This window comes from Scomber japonicus, chromosome 20, assembly GCF_027409825.1.
Source record: "Scomber japonicus isolate fScoJap1 chromosome 20, fScoJap1.pri, whole genome shotgun sequence".
Lineage (NCBI taxonomy): Eukaryota > Metazoa > Chordata > Actinopteri > Scombriformes > Scombridae > Scomber > Scomber japonicus.
In genome coordinates this window covers 28,988,361-29,015,400 of record NC_070597.1, presented here as the reverse complement: position 1 = coordinate 29,015,400, position 27,040 = coordinate 28,988,361, and positions in this window count along the sequence as shown.

Below are 27,040 nucleotides of genomic sequence, written 5' to 3'. Positions count from 1 at the left end.
CGTTATTTGGGACTGCTGTGGAGTTGACCAATGTCCTCATGGCCGTCGGTCCTCTTGTCTCAGACTCGTTTGTGAGGGAGAGGAAAGAGCGAGGGTCACTCTCGGGTGACCCCTCCGACAGTCCCGCAGGGCATCCACGAACTCTCTAGCGATCCCACTTCTGACACCAGTTTTGTTGTGGAGATTTCCTTAATTAATGGCAAGAGAGGAAAAACATGAGTTCAGTAATGGCTTCAGTAGTTCACAGCTTTTTGTGTAGCGAATTGTGTATATTAAAAGATATTAAAAATAGCTCTCGTAATCAGGGTCACCACCTTCCTAAGAAGGAAAAGATTTTTACTTAATTGGTTGTTTGATATGCCAATTAATAAATCAATAAATCATAATAATAAATCAATACATTTCTGAATCAGTCAAATATCTAAAGTTCATGACTCTACGGTTCAATAGATCCCCTGTATCACTTCAAAGAATAGACATACACCATTGATTGAGTTTTATGGATTTTATTAACTACACACTACTAATAAATGATGTATAAATAAATGTAATGATACAATGCAGTATGAATTCAACCGATTATTACTCGATATAGCGACATGAATGAAAGATGATCATAGAGGAATGATGAATTTAAATGAAGGATATGTAATTATGTGGAAACTAAGAAAACTTGTAAGTTTTACTGAGTTTTACTTTTGAAGAAAATTTGAATTACTCGATCTGACATCAACCCTTGATTAATGCAATATTTGGATCCTACTTTCATCCATGGAGGGTCTCAGCTGTCTGTCCTTCAGAAGGAGGTGACTAAGTTAAGAATGTGTGAGGTGACGAAAAGAAAAGATGGACAAAGCAAAACCTGAAACAACGCAAAGCCCATCCAGGTCAGCAAAGCCAGTTTCAGATGGGTGCAGCTGGTTTTGCTCCTGGGGAGGGCTTGTGTGTCAGCCAATCAGATTAATCACAGCTACTCTGAGGATCTAATTTCCAGCTTCTTACCATGAAACTTTTCATCATCATCATTCATTCAGTATTTAATCCTAATTATAAAAAGCATACTATAACCTATTTACACAGAACACAGGATGTATTATTCTGGCATTGATATGACATCAGCTTGATTCATCAAGCTGCCATTCATTAAAACCTGAAAAGGATTAATATGATCAAGCATAACACATTGCTATTCTACTTATTCCATGATAGATAATTGATTATCACCATAATGTAAGCATAACATCAATGTAACACTTTCTCACATTAAGTAAACATTCTTATACCAACATTTGTGTTTATGAAAGGAGAAATTATAATGCCCCTCCCTGAGCTACTACCTTATCATGGTGGAGGGGTTTGCGCTTCCCAATGACCCCAGGAGCTCAGTTGTCGGGGGCTTTTATGCCCCTGGTAGGGTCTCCCATGGCAAAGAGGTCTGGGGAAAGGGGCCAGACAAAAGGTAGCTCAAAAGACCCCAATGATGAGTAACATAAATGGTTTTTCGTGTCCCTCGCCCAGACGCGGGTCACCGTTGAAGTTTTTATTTTATTTTGCAGTCCTCATTTGTCTGGAACCTGGAATACAGAGGGAAAAAGTAACAATTAATACACAGCATACAGTTATGGTTACAGTGTGCACTGACATACTCACTTCTCTCTCTAGTTTTTCAATCTCCAGGTCCAGTTTCCTCAGGGTCTTGTGCTTCATTTGTGAATCAAGCTCCATGTCTTTAAGCTCTCTCTTTTTACTTGAATTTTCACCTCTGCCAGCTCGATTTGCCTCTCATGGTGTTTAATGTACGGACTCCTGACAGTTTGTGAATTCTGCAAAAGAAATGCCGTTTACCACAGCAGGATTTGTGCATAATGTAGATTTACTTTAGCCAATACTCACAATGTTACTTGGCTGCTTCTGAGGCTGAGCAGCGTCTGGTCCGTTATTTTCTATTAGCACCAAATCACTGACTTCATATCCATTATGGGCTAAATAAGCAAGACATTTCCACAAAATTGACATGATACCTCAAGCCTGGAGTCCAGCAACACTGTCTCCTCAACTGCAGAAGTGCATCCTGCAGCTGCAGATGTGCCTTCACCCAGCCGTATACATACAAGAACTTTTATTAGGATTTTTGACAGGATATGCCAGGCCTCTAATTTCAATAAAAATAACTCACCAGATCGTCTTCTGGTGGCTCCAATAGAGTGACTGTGTTCCCAGACACTGCAAGAAAATCCAAAGTCAGACAGTAATATATTTTTTGATTGTTTTCATGTGCAGTAGTGCTGCATTATATACCTTGTATGAAGCAGTCAGTGTCCATTACTGGGACACAGTCCGTGACAGTCCCTCCCGGGATTCCCTCCATCACCGGCCTCCCTTTGTTAAGGTGGAGTGCCAGCTCCTCTGCTGGGGTCATATCCTGGCTTGGTGGGCGCCCCCGTGCCAGTTGTATGGGCTTTTTTTTTTACTGCTACAAATCATACATTCAATATGTCAGACACCTAATCTATTCACCTCATTTGTTCACTGTAATCTAAACTGAAGTCACTTACCAGCTTGCAAAATGTTCTTATATTTAATTTTGACTTGCTGCCAGGACCTCTTCTGGCCAGACAAGATCAATGAAATAGACAAAACACATAACATAGGAAAAACAGATTAAATAGATAACATTGACACACACTGTGGATAATTGTTTGCACTTAATTATATTTCCTGAGTAGCATGCACTTTTACTTGCCACATTTAAATCAAAGTGTACAACTGTTGATTAGTGGGCTTGGATAGTAACTTCTTTAGTCCTTTAATTGTAATTATGACAGTTCTAGTGGAGCACTGTGTATTAATTGTACATTTTTGCACTACTTACTGTACGCATTGAACCGGTCCGCGATTGTCTGCCAGGCTTTCTCCCTTGCCTTAATAACAGTGCTTTGTGTTGCCTTTTTTCTCATAATTTCTTTAACCTCATCATGAAATTCCATCAGGAGCTGTTGTTCAGCGCAGCGAAGAATAACGCGCGACACCTTCCCATTTTCCAATCTGTGATTCTGTGATCGATGCCATGGGTCTATTTGAGAATGCCGTGACCATGCACTTATCCCAACTATCTACACCTGGCTTGACATAGCCGCACCTTTTCATCCTGGCTCAGCAAACGTGCAACTGATAAAGCCAAGATGCGCCCGTCAGACTAGATCAAGCTGCGCTTGCTCAGTTATCCTGGATTTCTTTATTCTACTTTTGTGCAATACCCCTCAGGAGATACATAGTTGCAGAGGTAAAACAGGGCATACAGTTCTGCAGTTTGGTTGCATAGAGAGTTAGAAAAACAATTTTCATGACAAGCAGAAAGTGTATCTTGTGATTCTCTTTGTGACTAAGTTAGAGTTTACATACATTTTCCATTACAGGACACAGGCAGTAGCTGGAGGGAGAACAAGAGAAACATACAAAGCACTTTAATATCTTAGGAAATGACTTCATGGGTGAGGACAGCACTGACCTCTGAGACTGACAGGAAACATTTACTGTTTGACAGACAGCTAGCAGGTGGTGAGGGAGAGAGGAAGGAAGGCAGGCCCGGGCATCTCCTCCAAGTCCTCTGCAGCAGGTGGAGGTGCCAATGCTGGCGTGGAGCCCAGCCCCCTCATGTGGTGCTGCTGTGGTGGTGGCGATGGTAGGAGGTGAATGCAGCCAGCGAGAGAGAGGGGCCGGTACTTGGGAGCCTTAAAGAGAAATAGTGTTTCAGTAAGATAAAAAAAAAGATTAGAGACTTGCAGCATGTTTTTACAGTTTGAACAATGTACAATGGATTCAAAGGTAGAAACCAGAACATTTAATTTAAAGTTCAATAATCTCAAATATTTGCAGGGTAGAGAGCAAAATATTAAGAGGAGTTAAGAATGAATCCCAGCCTCTCTGTCATAAACAATATTCCATATCTAACACTTTATTTTTGCTACTTACACTCTTTTGTGTCAACTACAGCCTTGACCAGCTCTTCATCTGAAGGCTCCTCAGATGATGTTGAAGGAAGAGGGTCTGGAGAATCAGAATATCTTTATCGTCATTGTAACAGGTATAATGAAATGAAGTGCATTCCTTGGCAGTGCAAAAGAGTTAATAAAAAAATTTAGAAGTTAATTAACAAAATAAAACATCACAGAGGGAGGGAATCAACAAAAAAGCAGCAAAAACTGTGAACATAAAAACAGGCAAGTTGTACTCTATAGGTGATTAGACTGCACTGGAACACTGGAAATGCAGGTTTTGGTGTCCTCAGCTTCTGCACCTTGGCCTGCATTTCCACCCCAGACAGAGAACTCCGCCCAGAGAGAGAGGCCTTCATCACAGGGCCAAGAGGCCTACAAGGGGAATAAATGACATACAACAGCATGTATAATGTCACAACATGACAAATACTTACAGCAGGAGCAGCTCTCTGCCTGTCTCTCTTCCGGATGAAGCGGACGGCATTCTCCATCTGCATCCCGGGAGCTGGGGCCTTCCTCCGTAGGTAGTTGCAAACCTGTGCAAATCAGACAGCTTGTTAGATAAATCTAATCACCACAGGAGCTACATTACAATGCACACGTTATTACATTTTACCCAGTACTGGGTCCTCCGACTGGTACAGGCTCTACAAGGTCTCACATTTGAAGTCCCCAAAGCAAAGAAGTGCCTGTCCCTCCTGACTTTGCCCATGCCACCAACGGTGGTGGTACCTGACTGTCTCCACAAAGTCAGTATACGCCGCGGAGTAGCGGACAAAGGCAAGAGGTAAAGCTGCCATCACTCTTATAACTGTGTTGTATGATTATCAGACTGATGGACTGGGAGCGTGTCTATGTTCCCACAGCTCTATGTTCCCACAGCACTGTGTACCCACAGCTCTATGTTCCCACAGCACTGTGTACCCACAGCTCTATGTTCCCACAGCACTGTGTACCCACGTTTCTAAGAAATTATTCAAATGTAGGCCCTACTGTATGTTCCCACATTTCTAAGAGATTATTACAATTTAGACCCTATGTTCCCACAGCCCTCCGTCCCACAGACATGTGGGGTGTCCTGGTACCTCTGTGAGGCTACTAGTAAAAGTCCCTCATGAGCAATTATTTACAAATTAAACACTGGGGCGGGCACAATGCTGTCCTGATTGGGCCATCTTTTTGTGCTCGCAAGATCAGGTAGACCAGGCTTTTCTCCTCATTGGGCAGACCAATCCATCTGATACGGCACAGCACATGGGCTTTGAAATTTGGCATAACCAGGGACTTATGGAGCCTATGAGCTCTATTAAATGAGACCAACACATTAACATTAGTGACCAGCTGTACTCATAATTTTTGTATGTAAAGTGTCATTGGGTGCAGTGGCGGCTGGTGACATATATTTTGGGGGGGGTCCTGGGTTTAGTGTCAAACAAACTGTAGCTCAGTACTGTTCAAACCTGTCCCCCTGCAGCAAGGTGGCACTAACAAGGTAGTTTATAAAGGAGAAGTGTTCCCTGATGTGTCCCAGTATGGTATCTCAGACCCATGGAGAGAGGAATGAAAAATTACAATCAGACATGATAAAATGTCCATTTCACTCACATCACCTGAAGTAACCAACAGTTAAAGTTATCAATAAGTGAATATGCTTAAAAAGAGACACCACCATATACATTTTAGTTATTGTGTCTTAAATCCTGATTTTACTGTAATCTGTTAGTTGTTGCAATACCTGAACAGGACAATAGATGGCGCATTAAGCACTACACTCTAAAAGGTAATAACTGTGCTTACTTAAATTATAATAGTGTACTTTACTTATCTGTCCCTATCCTGTTGATTTAACTCATTAAATATAAGTATGTACTCATTTTTCCTTGAAGAGGCTTAAAAACTAAATTCATCTGAGTAAACTGGACTTGTAACATTCTGTTCCTGGAGTTAAAGCAGAGGTTCGGCAGTGCACATGCTCAGTAGAGCAGCACAAGGGGGGTTTCCAGAAGCCTGGATGAAAGCGTGGGAAGAACACCACAAGTTCTGGGTCTCTTGGTAAGTTATTCAAAGTCATGAAATTGTCACTTATAATTTCTTTACTTAAAGTACAACTAAAATTTTGGCAGGACATTTTTTTCTGAACATAGGAAATATCTCTGGAGATAGGCTAATGCTATTAATGCTATTGTTAGCTAATATTAGCCAAGCTAGCTAACTAAAACCGCCATTAGCATATCATTCACACGATATTACGATACTACTAACGACGAATTTCGACCAATTAATTTTACAACAGTATTTAACGTTAGCCAGTCTTCAACTGGAAGTCTTTCTTTGAGTGGTGTGTAATCGATTAGCTAGCTAGCTCCCAACTCAAAATGATTGCTTGTTTCTGTAGCCTGATCGGCTCGAGCAGACCAGTCAGTAAACTACACAATGACCCATAATGCATTTCGTTCCAACCCAAGCTGAAATCAGCAGGCTGAAGCGGATTTTATTTTAGCTCTAACTCTGTAAATATACCACTTTATCCACATGTCTAACCTTTTTAGGCGAGAAAGTAGCCCTTTAGATTCACAATGTGACGCTAATTTGTCCAAATAACATCTGCTTAAAGTTTTGTTCCTGCGAATTCGGAGCCGCTCAAGTTAGCCGTAGTGAGTAACGCACTTCCGGTAATTTTCACAAAATAAAACACCCGTTGCCTTTTATTATTAAGAAAACCATAACGATAGAATTGGTGCTTTTTTTTTTGAAAACAGGAGGCTAGCTCGGCGGCTAACTCGGTTGCTAGCTCAGCGGCTAACTCGGCTGCTAACTCAGCTAACTGGATCATCCCTGTGTGACCGGGGAGGTCACATACAAAACGGGGAACATAGGACCCGGGGAACATAGGGATGATCCCCTAATGTTGTAGCAATACAGTCATACTGCACATCAAATTAAATAGGAGAAACTCCGCTACAAGCACGTCATTTTTACACACACCAAACACAACTCAAACACCAAGCATATTAATGATCAAATATCAAAATCCGAATAGCGTCAGAAAGTCAACCCACTCTCCACATTTCCATTGCTACCGCTCTGATACTTCATGGTACACAAACAAATAGCATCTCATATGAAAGCTAAGACCCTGGCGAGTTAACCAGTACCACTATTATTGCGCTAAAAACTCAGTGAACCAGCAGCCAAAGAATACAAAGGTAAACAACCACTTATTTACAGCGACTAACAGATATTCTGTCTTACCTTTGAAGTTTTGTGATGAAAAGTTGTACTTGAGAGCAAAAAACGCTGTTTTTAGTAAGTCCAACACGGCTCTGCTTGTTTACAACTCCATTTCACCCAGTGCCAGCCTACATTAGCTGCGCCGGAACAACAGACAACCCTGGCAACCCGCAATTCAGGCCGCTAATTGGCTGGTACAATGTACACAGAACGTCATTGTCGAACCCATCAAAAAATTTTAAAAATATGAATTCAGACTAAATTTTTTTTTTTAATGGAAAAGCAATACTTTCATTCTGTACCCCTCAAAACGCCCCGTGGCTGTATTATTTAAAAATATATAGCTTTTAATAAATATTCTACATATTCAACCTTTAAAGTAATTGCTGCAATTTTTGTGACTTTATTTATTTTATTTTTTTACAGCTTGAAGACAGACAACCAACACAGATGCAGTGGACGTGTAAGTATTGCACCTTCACTTGTGAAAAAAGAGGGCAATTACTGAAACATTATCGATTGAAACATGGTGGTTATACAAGAAGAACACCTTTACTGTGTGTTCATAACGAATGCCCCTGCACATTCAAGTCCTTTAATGCTCTTAAGGTACATCTATCAAGAGCACACTCCCAGATTGATGATAATTGTGAACCAACAAAAAATGTTTTCCGATGTCAGCTTTGTGACTTCAATGAGCCATGTGTAGAAAAAGATTTTTTTTCACACTTACGGACACATATCCAGATGCACCAAAAAGTACAGTGCCCTTACAAGGAAACCTGCGTCTACACTACATTTAATGCCCACAAAAGCAGGAACCATAATGGCAGACAGATGCATAGCCAGTTGCAGTTTAAACCGGAAATTTTAACACAAACAGAAACTTTGGGTGAAGTTGTCCATACTGAAATTGAAAGTGACATTGAAGACGCAACTGATTTTCAAGAAGAGGATTTAACGGCAGATAATACTGATGACTTGGAGAGGCAGCTTGAGCATAATTTGGCAGCCCTTTTTCTTAGAATGCAGACCATACTTAGGATATCTGAAACCGCTGTGCAAGATGTAATACAGCAAATAAGGCAGATAATGGACCTGTCAAAAACTTTGCATTTTTCTGCTATTCAGAGAGTACTATTGAACTACTATCCTGATGCAGACATGTCTATTGCAAGAGAAATAGTTAGTGCAATCTCAGAGTGTGATGTCATTCTGAAACACACTCAGAAAGGAGGTTCTCAATCCACCTCCTGCAAAAGAGCCTCTTACATGGTAAAAGAGTTTAAAATTGTGGAACCTGTTGAGTTTGTTACAGGTGAACACAAGCAGTCAGTCGTCTACATACCTGTCCTTAAAATGCTCCAGACATTGTTAAACAAAGATGAAATCTTGGACAAAGCTCTCACAGTTAGCAGTGGTGATATGCAAGGGATGGTTCACGTTTCAAGGAAAATACTTTACTAGTGGAGGAAAATTTTCAGATTGCCTTAGCACTTTACATTGATGACTTTGAGGTTGCAAACCCTCTGGGCACCTCTAAAAATAAACACAAAATCTGTGCAGTGTATTGGGTCCTAGTAAATCTTGCACCCAAATTCCGTTCCTCTCTCAGCTCAATACAGTTAGCTCTTCTTTGTAAGACAAACACTGTTAAAGCATGTGGGTATTCTGAAGTCCTTCATCCACTCCTCCAGGATCTAGTGCTTCTTGAGAAGCATGGTGTTTATGTGGAAAAATTAGGCTCAAGTGTCCGAGGAACGGTTTTGTATGTCGCAGCAGATAATTTGGCCGCACATTCTTTGGCAGGATTTCATGAAAGTTTTGTCTCTGATAAGATTTGCCGCTTTTGCATGGCTACAAGGCAGGACATACAAGATAATGATGTTAGGTCTGGTCACTTCTGCTTGAGAACAAAACAAGACCATGACCAGCATGTGCGGGAGGTCCAGCAGGATGCCCAAATGGCAAAGCAATATGGTGTGAAAGCGAGCTGTCCTTTAAGTGTTCATTTGGAGCACTTTCATGTTGTTGATGGCTTCCCCCCTGATATCCTCCACGATTTGCTTGAAGGTATTGTTCCTTCTGAGTTGTGTCTTTGCATTCAGGACTTCATAAAAAAGAAGTTCTTCACACTTGAGATGATGAATCGTGCCATAAAGGAATTTCCCTACACACATTCAGATAAAACAAACCAGCCTCAGACCATTTCTAAAACATTCCATGCCAAAGGGACCATTGGAGGTAATGGACATGAAAATTGGAGCCTAATCAGGCTCCTTCCCCTGTTGATTGGCCATTATATCCCTGAAGGAGATAAAGCATGGGAGGTTTTGCTGTGCTTGAAAGACGTGGTTGAGTTGGCAATGTGTACAAGGTTTACTGAGGAGTCACTCCACTATCTGGATTTCAAGTTGTCAGAGCATAGAACATTACTTCAAGAAGCATTCCCTCACTACAGACTCCGTCTAAAACACCATTACTTGGAGCATTATCCCCATCTCATTCAAGTATTTGGACCACTTGTAGATGTGTGGACTATGAGATTTGAGGGAAAACACAAATTCTTTAAACAAGTAATTCGTGGAGCTCACAACTTCAGAAATGTTCCTCTGACTTTGGCTGATAGACATCAAAAGATGATGGCTTACCATTTATATTCTGCGTCATTTTTCAAACCAGCATTGGAACTGGACAAAGTAAAGAGTGTCATGGTTTCTTCTTTCCCAGACAATGTACAGCAGCATTTGCTGGCAAGGCATGCACCTCAAAACACAGTCCTTACAGCAACATCTGTTAGCATAGATGGTATTAAGTATGCAGCTGACATGGTGGTGTCTGTTGGTTCATGCGCAGGCCTTCCAGAATTTAGGCAGATTCAGCAGGTTCTGGTTGTGGATACCAATGTTTTGTTCATTTGTAGACAATTGTTTGCATGGTATCACGAACACATTAGAGCTTACGAAGTCTGCAAAAGTAGCTCAAGCTTGCTTGTAACCCAGTTGAAAGACTTCAATGATGTCTTTCCCCTCTCTGTCTACAGAGTGAAAGGCCGGTTGTTTGTGACCCTAAAGCGCTACATTTTGTGCTGATGTTATATTTTATTCTTTCAGAACCATGGACCAGTCCTGGCCAGTGAGGGTAGTGGTTGCTGAAAATGACATTAGAAAAGTAACTTTCCACAAAAGACCGAATACTTTGGAAGAGCTAATTAGCGATTTGAAAGAACGACTTGATCAGCAGTATGACTTCCTGCTTCACTATGCAGACCCAGAGTTCAACAATGCTTTTTGCAACCTCACGGATATAACTGAGCTGCCTGATAGACCAACACTGAAGATTGTCTCTCTGGAAAATGTATTTGGAACATTGACTGCAGCCAGTCCATCATCTTCAGCCAGCGCATTGTCTTCAGCATTGACATTTTCTTCACCTGGGTCATCTGACACAGAAATACTGCCTCACGCTGAAGAGACATCACCGCTGACCTCACGTGACCCATGGCCTTCTACATTTGAAGTGCCAAATTTCTCTGTAAATATTGAATATAGACTTATACAGGGAAACTTAATTTATATGAGAGATGGCACACACATGTCAGTTTCACGAGACATGAAGCATGACATTCTGCAGAAGCTAGCTGAGGAGATGTACAAGTTCTCGGCTTACCCTCAAGATGAACACTTCACCACTGTTGCTGCAGCACTGATTACTAAGCACCCATGCCTTGCTGAGCCAGGGTCAACCACGGGTTGCTATGGATGGAAGAATAGTTTAAAATTTAAAATGGGTAATCTCCGTTCCAAACTTCGCAGATGTGGTATTGCAGATGAACACATCTGAACACACAGCAGAATCCAGAGGGGGAGCTACCTGGAAAAAGCCTGAAGAGACCCAGAAGAAGTGAGACAAACTTCCTGCCTGATTTTCCACAGGGTCAAGATGCATCAACACTTGAATGCTCTAGACAGCTGCTTGAAAATGAAATGAAGAAAAGGTTCCCAAATGCAGTCCAGGTGAATCAGCTGATGAGCCAGACCTTCTCATTAAGACGCAAGGAAATTGTTGAAGAGCAGCCCTCTGTGAAACGGATGTTGGAACGATGGCCGGCTCTTTTCAGAAAACAACAGGTAAACACATTGCCCAAACATAAAAACACAAAGGTTCTACACAATGCAAAAATGTCTGTCTCATTCATAGTTTGTATATGATAATATTATGGTCAACTCTTAACCCTTCTGTTGTCCTCCTGGGTCAAATTGATCCAATGTGTTTGGTCCGTCTTTCCTCCCTTCCTTCTGTCTCTCTATCCCTCCTTCCTCCCTCCTTTCTCCACTCCTTTCCTTTCTTTGTTCCTCCCTTCCTCCATCCTTCTTTCCCTCCTTTCTCCCTTCTTCCCACCATCATTTCCCTTTCTTCCTTCTTCCTTCCTTGACCCAATCTGTTCCCTTTCTTTCTTTCTTTCTTACTTTCTTTCTTTCTTTCTTTCTTTCCTCCCCCCACCATCCTTTTCACTTCCTTCCTCCCTTCTTTCCCTTCGTTCTTCTTCCTCCCTGATCCAATCTGTTCCATCTTTATCTCTTTCTTTCCTTGCTTCCTTGACCCATGAGGACAACAGGAGGGTTAACGTGTTACAAAATGTTTTGTTTATGTTCTGTTTTGTCTTTGAAGGTCTTTGCAGAATTCACAAGAGTGGCAAGTAAAGATCTTGAGCAGGACTTCTTTGAGTCCTTGGACCGCCATATCCCACGTTTCCTTGAGATCTTCAAATCTAAAACCGGAATAATTAGAAGGACACTTCAGGAGATCCTTTCCCAGGTTGAATCAAAGGTAAGCACTCCTTCTCATTTTATATAAGTGCAGGAAGCAAGACAAGCAAATACATTTCCTAACATGTCAAACTATTCCTTTAAATAACTTAAGTTGGAAAATATGATGCAGTTTCTTCAGAAAATGCTTTTTCATATTTATTTGCTTTTCCTTTTCCTGTTTTCCCCAATTGTAGACCGATGATATCGAAGCCATGAGGACTGCTGTACTTCACTGTCTTCCAGTTTTCCTCGGGGATGACGGAAGTGACTTTTTCAAAGTCTGTTTTGTAAGTATTTCATATGTTACACACTGAAATCAGATGCTGTCGTTTCAGGTGTTAAGGGAGGTTTGTTTATTTTTAAAGTGCAGGAAAGGGCTGCCCGATGTGGGATTCGAACCGGGGCTGCCTGTAGTGAGGACTGTAGTCTCAACATTGGGCGGCAGCCCAGAGAGGTTTATTTTCATGCAATACACAAACAGATAAACAAACACTAGTAAAGTTGTAGGCGAGTATAAACTGCTAAACTGTAGCGACTCAGACTGGACATCCTCTTGACTACAGTGGTCACCATGACAACAGGGAAACCCAGCAACCAGCAGGGACCAGCAACTACTTTTGTCACGTTTGAAATCAGGCATGTCTACACAAGCAATAAGTATTAAAACAAAATAGCCCAGTTAATAACATAAATAATACCACTGAAATCTCCATGGTGCCACACATAATTTGTATAATTTGGCATGTTGAAGTTTTTGCACTATGAAGCCAACATTTTTGTATTCGTTTTTAACCTTCTTTTATATCTGCAGGACAGTGACATCATTGCAGACGTCACTCAAGTCCCCGTTGGGATCTTAACTGTCATACCCGAAGACAGACAGCAGCCAGCTCCTCATGCTCTGCACCTTGAACCCTCCAGCATTGCTATCATACTGGAAGGTAATATCGTCATGGATGACATTGGAAGCCATGCACAAGCTTTTTGTGTTACATTTGGACTAATATACGATCTTCATTTGGATTATCCAAAAAGACTAAAGAACACCTTCGACTTCATTCAGAGGGTGATGCTCAACGTGGGTGTAGGTAACCTGAGACCAAAACTTCAGAGCTTGAAAAATGCTCTTTTGCAGTAGGTGGGGGTACTGCCAGCAGATCCTTAACCCTTCTGTTGTCCTCCTGGGTCAAACTGACCCATTCTGTTTTGAATGGTCCTTCTTTCCTCCCTTCCTTCTGTCTCTCCAACCCTTCTTCATCCCTCCTTCATCCCTCCTTTCATTTCTTTGTTCCTCCCTTCCTCCATCCTTCTTTCGCTCCTTTCTCCCTTCTTCCCACCACCATTTCCCTTCCTTCCTTCTTCCTTGACCCAATCTGTTCTTTCTTTCTTTCTTTCCTTCCTCCCTTCTTTCTTTCTTTCTTTCCTCCCTTCTTTCTTTCTTTCTTTCTTTCTTCCTGTCAAGCACGTTTCCGGTGTTTGGTGGTGAGAGAGGTGGTGAGAAGTATATTTTTTCGTTCTTTTTTTCTAACTGATTTTCTTGTATGATTGTTGAGCTTAACTGTGAGACATTTGTAGTTATTTTTGGGTACTGTTAGTAACGTTTATTTAGTGTTTTTTCCGTGGTTTCTCCGCGGGGATGGCGTCTTTTGAGACGCCGTCCCTGTCGCTGAGACATGGAGTGCGCATCGTGCCTCCGCCCGGTGTTACGGTGGAGCAGGTGTTGCTGGAGGTGGGAGGACAGGTAGGACACGCCAACATATCTTACGCCTCCCGCATGAATAAGGCTGTAGTGGTGTTTCTGAAAGACCAGAGATTTGTCACTGAACTCATTGAGTCTGGCTTGGAGCTTGGAGATGAATTTCTCCAAGTCTCCCCGCTGGCGGTTCCGTCAACACGGATCACTGTGTCTGGAGTTCCTCCTTTCATCCCTAATGAAGTGCTGGAGAAGGAGCTGAAGCGGTACGGTAAATTTGCGAGCAGTCTCCGCTCGGTGGGTCTGGGTTGCAAAGATCTAAAACTTAAACATGTTCAGTCTTTACGGAGGCAGGGGATCCGCAGCTGCGGGCTCCTCGGGCGGGGGATCCGCGGCTGCGGGCTCCTCGGGTGGGGGATCCGTGGCTGTGGGCTCCGCGGCCGGGGGATCTGCCGTTGCGGGCTCCTTGGTCATGGAGCAGGAGGCTGTAGTAGCTGTTGTGGAGCAGGAGGAGGTGACTGAAGATACTGAAGATGTCGAGGCTGGGCTGTTAAAGGACAGTCTTGATAATAATACAGATATGGACATTGAGGATGACTCTGATGGTGTTTCTGTGGCAGATAGCATCTCCCAGAACACTGACATATACTCTCTGGAAGAGATCAATCATTTTTTGGACGAAACTTTTGGTAAACCAGTCAGTCTGAGCAATTATTTTCCTGATGGTGAAAAATTCATTCAGACGGTGAACACTCTGGATAAGGTTGTGAGTCTGGAATTATTAGATGAAAAGAAACGCTACCGTTTGAAAAAACATGTCACTGCTATAGGAAAACAATTAAAAAAGTCCAAAAGTAAAAGAATGACGAAGATGAAAGTCTCTAAGTAAAAACATCATGATTGTACAACACTGGGTGTTTATTCTGTCGGGTTTTCTATCTGTATCTTTACTGTCTTGTCTCTCTCCTCCTATGCAAATATTGAGGGTGGCTTCTTTAAATATAAATGGGGGTAGAAGTGCACAGAAGAGGGCAGTAGTATCAGAGATAGTCAGTCAAAAAAAAAGCTTGATGTAGTGTTTTTGCAGGAAACACATAATGATAATGTAAATGAGGCAGACTGGGATTTATGGTGGAGGGGGCAGCATGTACTCAGTCATGGCTCCAATCTCAGTGCAGGAGTTGCTGTATTATTTGCCTCCACTGTTAATGTAAAGATTTTAAGCAGTACTGAGGTAGTGAAGGGAAGAGTTCTCACAGTGAGAGCAGAAATACAAGGATTTGTTTTTAATGTTATTAATGTTCATGCACACAATCATGGCCCAGAGCGTTCAGCTCTTTTTAACATTTTAAAAGAGCATCTTAGGCTGTGTCAGGGTGAATGTGTTTTTATGGGGGGAGACTGGAACTGCTGCACAGACTCTCTGGATAGGACTGGTCAGGAGTTGTACCCTCAGGCTGCTGAGTCTCTCTCTCAGCTGTTAACAGAGGCTGATTTAGTAGATGTGTGGAGGACTAAGCAGCCTTCAGTCAGGCAGTATACCTGGATGAAGGTGGTGGGTGGAAGGACCAGAGCAGCTAGGCTAGACAGGATTTATCTGTCAGCTGCTTTTGCTGCTCGGGCTGCCACTTGTCACATCCTCCCTGTAGGGTTTACAGACCATCATTTGGTTTCTATGGATTTTGTTTTAACTTCCACTGAAAATTTTAAATCCTTTTGGCATTTTAATGTTAAATTATTATTAGATAAAAAATTTTGTGAAAATTTTAAACTATTTTGGTTATACTGGCAGTCCAGGAAAGAGTTTTTTCCTTCCCTCAGTCAGTGGTGGGAGGTAGGTAAAGGGCAAATCAGAGTTTTCTGCCAGCAATATACATCATACTCCACTGCTAAGATTAAAAGAGCTGTGCAGCAGTTAGAGACAGAAATATCAGAACTTGAAAGTGTGTCTGATCAGCAGGGAGCTCTGTTGCTCTCCATAAAACGTCAGTTAAATGCCTTCCTGCAGGAGAGAGCTAAGGGTGCTCTGATACGGGCGAGGTTTACCCAGCTTAACAATATGGATGCACCAACAAAATTCTTCTTCGGCCTGGAGAGAACAGTTGCTCAAAAAAAACAGATGGTGTGTCTTCGCCTGCCTGATGGGAGAATAACTTGTAACCAGGCTGAGATTAGGAGGCATGCAGTAGCCTTCTATAGTGACCTGTTTGGAGCCGAAAGCTGTGATGTGGATGCTACTGCTGAGTTGCTGCAGGATCTTCCACAGCTGAGTCCTGAGGAGAGCCAAACTCTGAACTTGGACATCTCCTTTCAGGAATTGACTGCTGCTGTGTCTCAAATGGCCTCTGGAAAGGCTCCAGGCATGGATGGGCTACCTGCAGATTTTTTTAAACACTTTTGGGATGAACTTGGGCCGGACCTGCTGGATGTTTTTAAGTTTCTATAGTGTCCCAGTCTGTGGGATATTGGTTGGAGGTTTAATCCCATCTTGATTAATCTAGTGGCATTAGCAGTCTTTTGAAAATGAAGCCATTTTGAGGCCATGTCAGGAAATGAGTCAGATGATCTTTGTGTGCTTACCCAAATGTTTGTTTTAAAATGTTGGGACACACCACCCTTAAATGTTGTAGATGTTACAGAAAGACTACATTACATTTTGTTTCAATAAAATAAGCCTGCAAACTTATCATTCTTTGTTCTGCTTGCTTGATTTTTTTAGTGCAATCGGTTTCCTAGATTCTACTAAGTAAACACAACTGTTCAGTTAAGTCTGACTAACTTTGCTAACTTAAGTTGGTAACACTTACAAAGATCAAGTTTTTTATACTTGCTACTTTTAAGTCTGAACAACTTCACAAAATTAAGTAAACACAACTGTTCAGTTTAAGTCTGACTAACTTTGCTAACTTAAGTTGGAACCACTTACAAAGACCAAGTTTATTATACTTGCTACTTTTAAGTCTGAACAACTTCACAAAATTAAGTGAATACAACTAGATATGAACTTAAGACTATTAGTTACAGTTACTTACCTTTTTAAGTGCAATCGGTTTCCTAGATTCATTTACAGTTTTTCACAATTGTTAACACCCGTTTCTCAAAACAACAACAGCTTTTTTCAAACTGAACACACAGATCTGAAAACCTCACACACAAAATGCTAAACCTGACACTCCCTTTGCAAGATGACTCTTTTCCATCAAATCTCTTACCTGTTCACAAAATGGAACTTGTGTTTTCATTTGGTACACACAGCCATTTTTTCAAATGACACACACATACCATTCATTGAGTACACACAACTAAGCATTTGTCTGCACACTACCAAGCATTTACAGCACACTTAGGTGCAAAACTGAAAACACAATTATAGAAACAGAACACACCATATGAATGACAATGACTTTGGAAAATGTGCCTTTTCTCCTTTTGTAAAATGTCTGTAGGCCTACTTTTGTATAGTCAAACATAAACCAGCACACAAATATGCAACCAAAAAAAGTTATTTTAGCACACACAGAACAGTACAGTACAGTAAACCGTCCCCCCCTCACAAGAAAAATTAGCCATCATGCCTCCAGTTCCTGTCAGGCCAGAGGGCCTCATCGACATCACAGGCAATGTGCTCCCTGTCTAGGCAGCGTTGGAAGAATCGCCTTGAGTGGCGAATGAAGCCCTGACAGGCCTCCACACTGACGTCGCCACAAGCCTGGAGCAGTGGGACCCGGCCCTGTGGGTTCCGTTCATACACCTTCCACCTCCATGCTGAAAAGAATTCCTCTTTTGGATTAAGGAAAGGAGAGTAAGGTGGAAGAAATAGAGTGGAAAAGTAGAGCACTAGAGCAGCCCTATGGAAACTGACGTTGTCCCAGATGACAATATAATGGATCCGATGTGGGCAGGGGCGGGCTGACCATCGGGAAATTCGGGACTTTTCCCGAACGGCCGGTCTATTCCACGCCCTAACCGGCCGGTGGTCGGAGCGTTTTTTTTTTTTTTTTTTTAAATTAATGATGTTAATAAAGCGGAGCCACAGCAGGCTGCCCTCACAGCCCCGGCCGCAGGTAGCACAGAGTCGGTGGGACGTCAGACCGGATCAATCTAATGTTTTGCAAATTAAGGGGGGGAAACGAGCAGCCCCTCCCAAATTGAACTGATCCATGTTTCCAGACATACATGTTTCTGTCAGAGGCTAAATATGATTGGCTCGGCTGCTCAGTCAGTCATTAAAGTATTTTCCTGTTTTGTTAGAAAAAAAGAGAGAGAAGGTCCGGATGGTATTCAGCAAGCATGGCGAAAAGAAAGAGACAAGAAAAAGAAATGGGTGGAGCGGAGAAAGTAAGGGCTAAAAAGAAAAAGTTGTTAGTACAGGATGCAGCCAAATGTGCGAAAATAACGGATCTTTTCCGTGGAGGGGCTGCAGTCAGCCAGGCCGCTGACGACACGGGTCCGAGTAGCACGGCCACAGCAGGTTACCAAGTGCAGCCGACATAACCCTATCATCACAGACTTGGCATGTCACGTGCTTGTGTTTTTGGATGTGTTAAGATAACTTTAAAGGTAGTAGCTATCAATGTTACACCATATGCATCACTAATCTGCTTTATCAATTAAAAGAACATAGATACATTTCTTTATTGCAAGTATATATTTTAAATTACTCAACAAACATATTTCAGGAGAGTCTCTGTGTTCAAAGTTAAAAAGATAATAGCCTATTTAAATTCAAGCTGTGCATTATGTTTTCCTGTTCTGTTTCTACATTAATGTATTGCCATTTTACCAGCTCAAGAGAATTACATTAAAGTGAATAATTATTTTACAAAAAAAACTATGAGCAGATTATCAAAATCAAAACAAAAGAGTGAGTGAGTGAGTGAGTGTGTGTGTATGTTGAATGTATGTGCTCTAACACTGTGAATTCTTTACAACAGTGCTTTAACATTTATCATTGTTGCTGTTATTGTTATTATTAGCAAACACAGCCAGTATAAGTCAGGACAAAGAAACAGATGTGGAGGGACAGAAGGAGGAGGAGAAGGTGGAACAGGAAGAGGAGAAGGAGGAGGAGGAGAAAAGACCAACAGTGTCAGGTACAGGTGCACTGCACAGGACTAAGTTGTGAATTGGTCTTTGCATGGAATAGTATCAAGATGTTATATATTGGTGTTCCAACTCCAGTCACATAGAAACAATAAGCCCATCTACTCCTGCAGTTATGTTCTGAAATAGATATCTGTTTCCCCCCCGAATATTAATGACACAGGAGCATCTTGAGGCATTTATGCTAATGTCAACAGAGAAAGAGACCCTGGTGACATTAGACAACAATGCAGTCATAAACAGAGTTGCAGAGACAAGTTCACTGCTCAAAAGTTTGTTAATGATATGAGACAATTTGATTTTCTTGGGAGATATTTAGACGTTATAGGTCTGTATATCTTTGGAGTTTGGTTTCTGTTGCCAAATTTTTGCTAAGCTGCTTGTTTTTTTTATTGCTTATCAACACACACACACACTCACACACTCACAAATGCAAAACACACTGTAGTATATAGTAGTAGTAATATAGTATTTTTACACTTAAATTAAAGTTGTAGTGTTAAAATCACGGTTCCACTTGCGTCCTTCTTGCGGTCGGATAAAAGGCCTCTTGACACCAAACTCCCGGGCTGAATTTAAACCCCAGTCCGCCCCTGGATGTGGGACATCCATCCAACCAGGTGGTATTAGCAGGTCATGCAGGCCATCCAGGAAGGCAAGGAGACGGGCAGTATTATAGGCCCCTAGGTGGGCATGATGGTGGAGGATGCCATGATGATTCATGGCCGCATACATCGTGATGTTGCCACCACGCTGGCCGGGGACCTCAACAATGGCCCGCTGGCCAATGACATTTCTGCCCCGGCGCCTCTTCTTCACGAGGTTGAACCCAACCTCATCAATGAAAATGTACTCATTCACCTCCATTGCAGTGTCATGCTCCTGGATCCGCTGACACAGACAACATGAGAAAGTTTGAGTTACAGTATGGACACAGAGACTTCAATACAGTGGGCTATAGTGAGACACTATAGAAAATACATGTAAATACACTTACAGTAGTATTGGATTACAGGTACAATACATGCATGTGTCAGTGCTGAAAGTATGGGACTTACAAGCACAAACTCTCGCCGGAGCTCTTTGATGCGGTCTGTGTTACGGTCAAATGGGACCCTGTAGACCTGCTTCATCCTAACATGATTCCTGCGGAGGATTCCATCTAATGTTGATAGGCTGACAGTGTGGATGTCCCTGAAAGTGCCATGGTCAGCCAGGATCCTAGACTGTAGTTGCCGGAGCGTGATTGTATTGTTCTCACAAACAATATTTACAACATCTGTCTCCTGCTCCTCTGTGAAAATCCGTGCTCTTCCTCCACGGTGTGGTTCTCTTTCAGTCCTGAAAAATGCAAATACTGTGAGCACACTGTATTCTATTGATATACAGTATTACAGTAAACAAGGCAAATAGATTTCGTACCTGTTCTCCACCCTGAAGGTTCTTATGATGGCAGCAACTGTGTAGCGGCTGAGGTTGGGTTGGACCCTCTGGCCAGCCTCCCTCATGCTCAAACCATGGTTGAGAACGTGGTCTACCACGGTTGCCCGTATCTCATTAGAGATGGTAACTCTCCTTCTTCTTTCTCCTCCTCCTCCTCCTTCTCCTTGTCCTCCTCCTCTTCTCCCTCTTTGTCCCCCTCCTGCTCCTCTACCTCCTACTCCTCCTCCCCTTAGACCCCCTCCTCGTCCTCCTCTTCCTCTTCCTCCTCTTCTTCCTTCTCCTCTCTGTCCTCCTCCTCCTCCTTCCCCTTGTCCTCCTCCTCCTCCTCCTCCTCCTCCTCTCACTCTTACCTCTCTCCTTCTCTGGTTCTCTCCAATGTTCTCCATTGTTCACCAAACAAAACAGAGGCTCAAGGCACTTTTATACTGCAATCCTGATTGCAAATTGCTCAACAGACCTGAAAGTTTAGAGATTTGAATATTTGTGTGTTGTAGTTTGATGCTTTGAGATTTTATTTGAGAAGTGTGTTCAACGACTGAATATTGTGTGTAGTGTTTTGAATATTTGTGTGTTATAGGTTGATGCTTTGAGATTTTACTTGAGAACTGTGTGCAACAACCGAAAATTGTGTGTAGTGTTTTGACAGCAAGGTGATTTGTAATTGACATCAGAGTGTAAAGAAGGAAAGTCAGACTCTAATGCAGATAAGGGAGTGTGAAGTAGTGCCAACTTGGGTCAAGCAATTGGTACATGAAGTGAAGGTTGTGCAAATTGTGCCAAATTTTTGCTTTTTGGGTGTTAGCAACTGTGAAAAACTGTAAGTAAGCTGAACTTGTCACATTTTAGAGTGTACACACCACTCTGATTAAGCACAATAATTAAATGCACCCTAAATCAACTGTAATAGTCAATATTACTTTCAAACATATTCTATCATTTCTTATCCTGCATTTATGCAATTTTATGCAGCTACTACCTGATCTTTTATATGTCCTGTTGGATGCACCCACTGATACGGACTGAATCTATGTTCCTCTATTGGAGCTTGGCATAAAGGAGGTTCAGATGTGCAATGCTAAGTCTGCTAAAAAACATAGCTTGAAGTTATTGTCTGGATGGCTGCAGGGCTCTGTTGCCAACTCTGTGTCTCATAACAGCAGCGGGAGAAGCTCCGGGTCTCAACTAGGGTGACCATTTCCATAACACCAAAAAGGAGGACATTATGCGGCATATCAATAAATTACTACGGTGTACATAGGACTCTGGTATACTCTCATTTATAGTACAATTTTGAGTGGTTTAAATGTGATGTTTGTGTAGCTGAATAGGAAAAAATATTAATGAAAAGTCAAAAAGTGTTTGTTCACAGTATTTGTATTTCTATTCAATACATTGTGGTGTTCAAAAAGTGACCACTGAGATGAATCTTTTAAAGAGCAGAGTGCCACAAAGCATAACGTGTGGCCTTAAATGTAAAAAACAATTAAAAGGTAACATACATGATGAAAAAATGTTTAAAAAAAAATCCTAAATAACCTTTTATGTAAACAACAAAGGAGATTGTAAAAAAAAACATTCAACTGCTCAAAAAGTATAGCATTTCTAAAGTGCTTCAGTCTTTTGGGCACACACACAGCCACAGTGTCTTTGTGTGTGCAGCAGACCTGTATTTAAGCAAACTCCACATTCACCCTCTGTAGCAGCTCAGGAGACAACAGCCCCTCTGTCATGGCTTTCAAGCCCCCACTGCCTCTGGACCTGTTTATATCCTGCAGAGACTGGTACAAATAACAACATAGCAACAATATAGTTATCAACCTTCCAAAATCTGTATTGTTTTCAACCCAATAAATATAAATACTTCATGTAGCCCATCAGTGAAATCATAAGGTTAGTGTACTCACCAAAATAGTTGATTGTCTATCTGCGATACTTCTGTTCTTTCGAGGTCTTGCGTTTTGGCATGATGCTAACTTTCTGTCAATGTCATATGACGTAGCAGCACATGGACCCTTGTTTATGTTTATAACCAATGATATAAGCAGATATTTATCTGACATCGCTCTTAGCCAATCATTTGTTAGACCAGATATGTTACTGCGTAGGATGCATTTTTTTACAGTCTATGATTGGATGTTGTGCTGCATCCCAGCAAAGATGAAAAAACTCTGCTCTTCAAGCCTACTGCCTCAAAAAGGAGGACAAATATGTGTCTGGCTTGATGCTGCGCTGGACGCCGGGCAGGGCATTGAAAATCCGGACTGTCCGGCCTAAAGCTGGACGACTGGTCACCCTAGAGTGATGGCACCTAGGTTAATTTTATGAGGCTAAATGATTATTAATTCCAGACCTTCACACACACACACACACACACACACACACACACACACACACACACACACACACACACACACACACACACAACCACAAAAGACAAAACCCTTAAATATATCTATCTATCTATCTATCTATCTATCTATCTATCAATCAGGCCAATTCTTCAAAAGATAGTATGAGCAATTTTTTCCTTTTCAGAATGAAAGTCCTGATAACATCTCTGTCAGTGATATGTGTGACTCCATTGTACCATAGTTTTCCATTATGGAACAGTTTTTCATGCTTATGGTTTTGCACTTAAGTTTGGTTTAAGTTTGTTTTTGTGGTTGTTTTTTTTACACTTAAACTAACCACAATTTAATTTGCAATTCTATAAAGTCAAGAATTAACAACAGAGATATTATTAGATAAATACATGGTCAGAATCTCAACAGAGGTTATGATAGGATGAGGATTTTCTTTCATTTAAACCAAATGTTTCTTCTTCACAATTATCTTCATATGAAAAAAAATACACAATTCACACTTTCACATATAACATATGAGAAATTTACATGTGATGATCATTTACTGCATCATTTGGCCAAATGACATCAGAAGAGCGCTAAGAGTTCTCAGGAATAAGTTGTCAAAGGTAACACACACTCCTAATTTTAGCTCATCTACAAGCGCTCATCTTGGTGAATACTCCCTCTTGTGGCAAATAGAAAGAACTACACTGTATAAAGTTAAGTTTGAACTCACAGTGAAAACACATTTAAATCTGGTCTTTTTCAGAGCAAATTGATAAAATGATAATTCCACCTTAACCATTATGACTATGGTGTCTGTCACCTTTACCCAAATCAGTGAGGATGACCCTGGAGATTGTCACAACAACTTCTTGAAGCTGTATGATGGTCCAGATACCTCCTCACTGCCTTTTGGAGCTTACTGTGATCTTACTGTATGTAACCCAAGAAGAATCACTACTTTAACTGTAATGTCAGAGACTTAGAAGGATATTCACTGAATCTGATAGTGGTAGGGGTACATCATTTTGTGTCACTCCAATTTTTTGATGCAGTTTTCACTTTGTGTAATTTGCATGAAGTGTGGTCAGGCTGTTATGCTAGATGTTGCACGTATCTGAAAATAAATGTTTTCTGCCATTAAACTAGGATTATTTGATTTGATTATTTGAAGAAAATACATTTTTGGAACTGCACGTATGCATTTATCCTCCCTGAAGAAGACTGAATGTGAGGATATAGTAGTTAAAAGTCCCTTCCAGACATATTTCAAGACATACAAAAAGTCTGTAAGAAAGTCAGAAAAAAAGAAATTCTGAAATATTTATTCTCCCTGATTTGAAAAATCTTAAATCTATAAATATGGCATAACTATATCATACCTGTGTTTATTGCATACTGGACCACCACTCAGTACTAAATAATTTGTTATATCACAAATCTGAAACTGAGATTTAAGGTGAGTACAGAGAAATTTTCACCCTTTAGCAAATTAATGTGAAAACAGCCATCTAACTCATACATCATTCTGCACATGAAGTTCAAACATTCATGAAATGGAACAATGTGCAAGGAAAAATGAGTTATGTTATAATCATTAAGATTTCAGTCCTGGTTCATTTGGCAAATGCAATTTAATAATACAGCAAACACTTATTGGGCAGCTAAAACAGGCACTTGGGTATCTGCAGAACAACCAACAAAACTGACTGCATTTTAAGGAAGCCTACTAATAATTTTAGACACATTTATAATCAAATATCACTTTTGGTGCTAACTATGGTGACAAATACAATGCATTTCCTGTTGCTGTTTTACTATAAGAATCAGCATATATTTCACCAGTTGAACACTTTTAATCTGAAGCAGCAGCAATAAGAAATATTGGTATTGCACAGGGGCGTCACTAGGTTTTAAGGCTTAGCCCCCAGGAGATGCACAGGATGTGAGCGAATGTTTAATTTCACAAACAGCTAACAAAAACTGAGAAATTGCTTTTCCCCTTTTGGACAGATTTAACAGAGACACTTTACTGTGTTAATGTTTTAGGCCACCATTACATTTCTAACACAGTACAACAACAAACACAGGAAGTACTGTATGTTTACAGCATTAACAACAACAAAAAAAGAAAACATCCACATAGTTACAGTGCCGTATTTAACCAATGCTTCTTATTCATTAAGAGCCCACATGTATTATCCAAAACTGTATGCAAAAAAAGAGCATTGTGTTCTCACAAAGTACACAATAATTGTTTACTCCCAAATATTTTGAAGTCGCACAGAATATTTTGGGCACATATGTGACTAAAATGGTTGTAATTTCAAGCCCTGAAAAATATTACTTAATTACATAAATTACAGTTATATTAAGGTACTCATGAAAATATTTGGGCCAGGCTAATTTGTCTTAGGCCTATATATCTCTCTCTTGGCTATCTCCACTTTCCAATCATGACTCTCCTAAATAAAAGCTCAAGTTAAATAAGTCTTATATGGTGCACTTGGACTGAAATGTTTCATATTTCATATTCATATCGAGTTCCATAAAATTCCAAGACTGTCTGCATCACAAATGACTCTATCCTGTGAAATCCGTTAGACTCACCTTTCCAGTAGTAGAGGTTTCTCCCCTCTCACTCTCTCTCTCTGCCCTGACTCCTACAGGTCAATAGGGGTGGTGGAGTGAAGGATTATTATTAGTGTATTATTATTAACATCATCATCATCATCATCATCATCATCATTCTAATTGTCATCATTATTATTATTATTATTATTATCCACATAATCATACGTGAATGAGCTCAGTGATGTGGGCGTGCTCTATATGAACAAGTGGAATGGATTGGATAACGACGCACTGACTCTGACTCTCTACCTTTCCTAAGTGAAGGGAAACTAAGATTTATGATCATATTTAAGTTAATAATGACTGGTTATATGATTATTTATTTAAAGTCATATTCTGGCCACATTATATTGATTTTGTCTACACTTTTCTGTAAAAAAAAAAAATTATTAATAAATAGCCCCTCCCTGAGCTACCTTACTGTGGTGGAGGGGTTTGCGTGTCCCAATGACCCCAGGAGCTCAGTTGCCGGGGGCTTTATGCCCCTGGTAGGGTCTCCCATGGCAAACAGGTCCGGGGGGGAGGGGCCAGACAAAAGGTAGCTCAGAAAACCCAATTGTCTTGACGAGCAAGACAATTGGTTTTTCGTGTCCCTTGCCCGGACGCGGGTCCAGGCCTGGGGGTGGGGCTCGGAGGGCTTGGTGGCCGGGCCTTCCCCCATGGGGCCCAGCCGGGCATAGCCCGAAGAAGGGACATGGGACCCCGCTCCCACAGACCCACCACCAGTGAGAGGGTGTCGGGTGTAGTGCGAGCTGGGCAGCGGCCGAAGGCGGGGACCTTGGCGGTCCGATCCTTGGCTGCAGAAGCTAGCTCTAGGGACATGGAACGTCACCTCTCTGGTGGGGAAGGAGCCTGAGCTGGTGCGTGAGGTTGAGAAGTTCCGGCTAGATATAGTCGGCCTCACCTCGACGCACAGCAAGGGCTCTGGAACCAGTCTCCTCGAGAGGGGTTGGACTCTCGTCCACTCTGGAGTTGCCACTGCTGTCAGGCGCCGGGCAGGGGTGGCAATACTTATTGCCCCCCGGCTTGGTGCCTGTATGTTGGAGTTTACCCCGGTAGACGAGAGGGTGGTCTCCCTCCACCTTCGGGTGGGGGGACGGATCCTGACTGTTGTTTGTGCCTATGGTCAGCAGTTCAGAGTATCCAGCCTTTTTGGACTCCTTGGAGGGGGTGCTGGAAAACACTCCCCCTGGGAATTCCCTCGTTCTGCTGGGGGACTTCAACGCCCAACTTGGTAGCGACAGTGAGACCTGGAAGGGTGTGATTGGGAGGAACGGCCCCCCTGATCTGAACCCGAGCGGTGTTCTGTTATTGGACTTCTGTGCTCGTCACGGATTGTCCAAAACGAACACCATGTTCAAGGATAAGGGTGTCCATATGTGCACTTGGCACCAGGACACCCTAGGCCACAGTTCGATGATTGACTTTGTAGTCGTGTCATCGGACTTGCGGCCGCATGTCTTGGACACTCGGGCGAAGAGAGGGGCGGAGCTGTCAACTGATCACCACCTGGTGGTGAGTTGGCTCCGATGGTGGGGGAGGATGCCGGGCAGACCTGGCAGGCCCAAACGCATTGTGAGGAAATGCTGGGAATGTCTGGCAGAGTCTCCTGTCAGAGAGAGTTTCAACTCACACCTCCGGGAGAGCTTCGACCATGTACCGGGGGAGGCGGGGGACATTGAGTCCGAGTGGGCCATGTTCCTTGCCTCCATTGTTAAGGCGGCTGACCGGAGCTGTGGCCGCAAGGTGGTCGGTGCCTGTCGGGGCGGCAATCCCCGA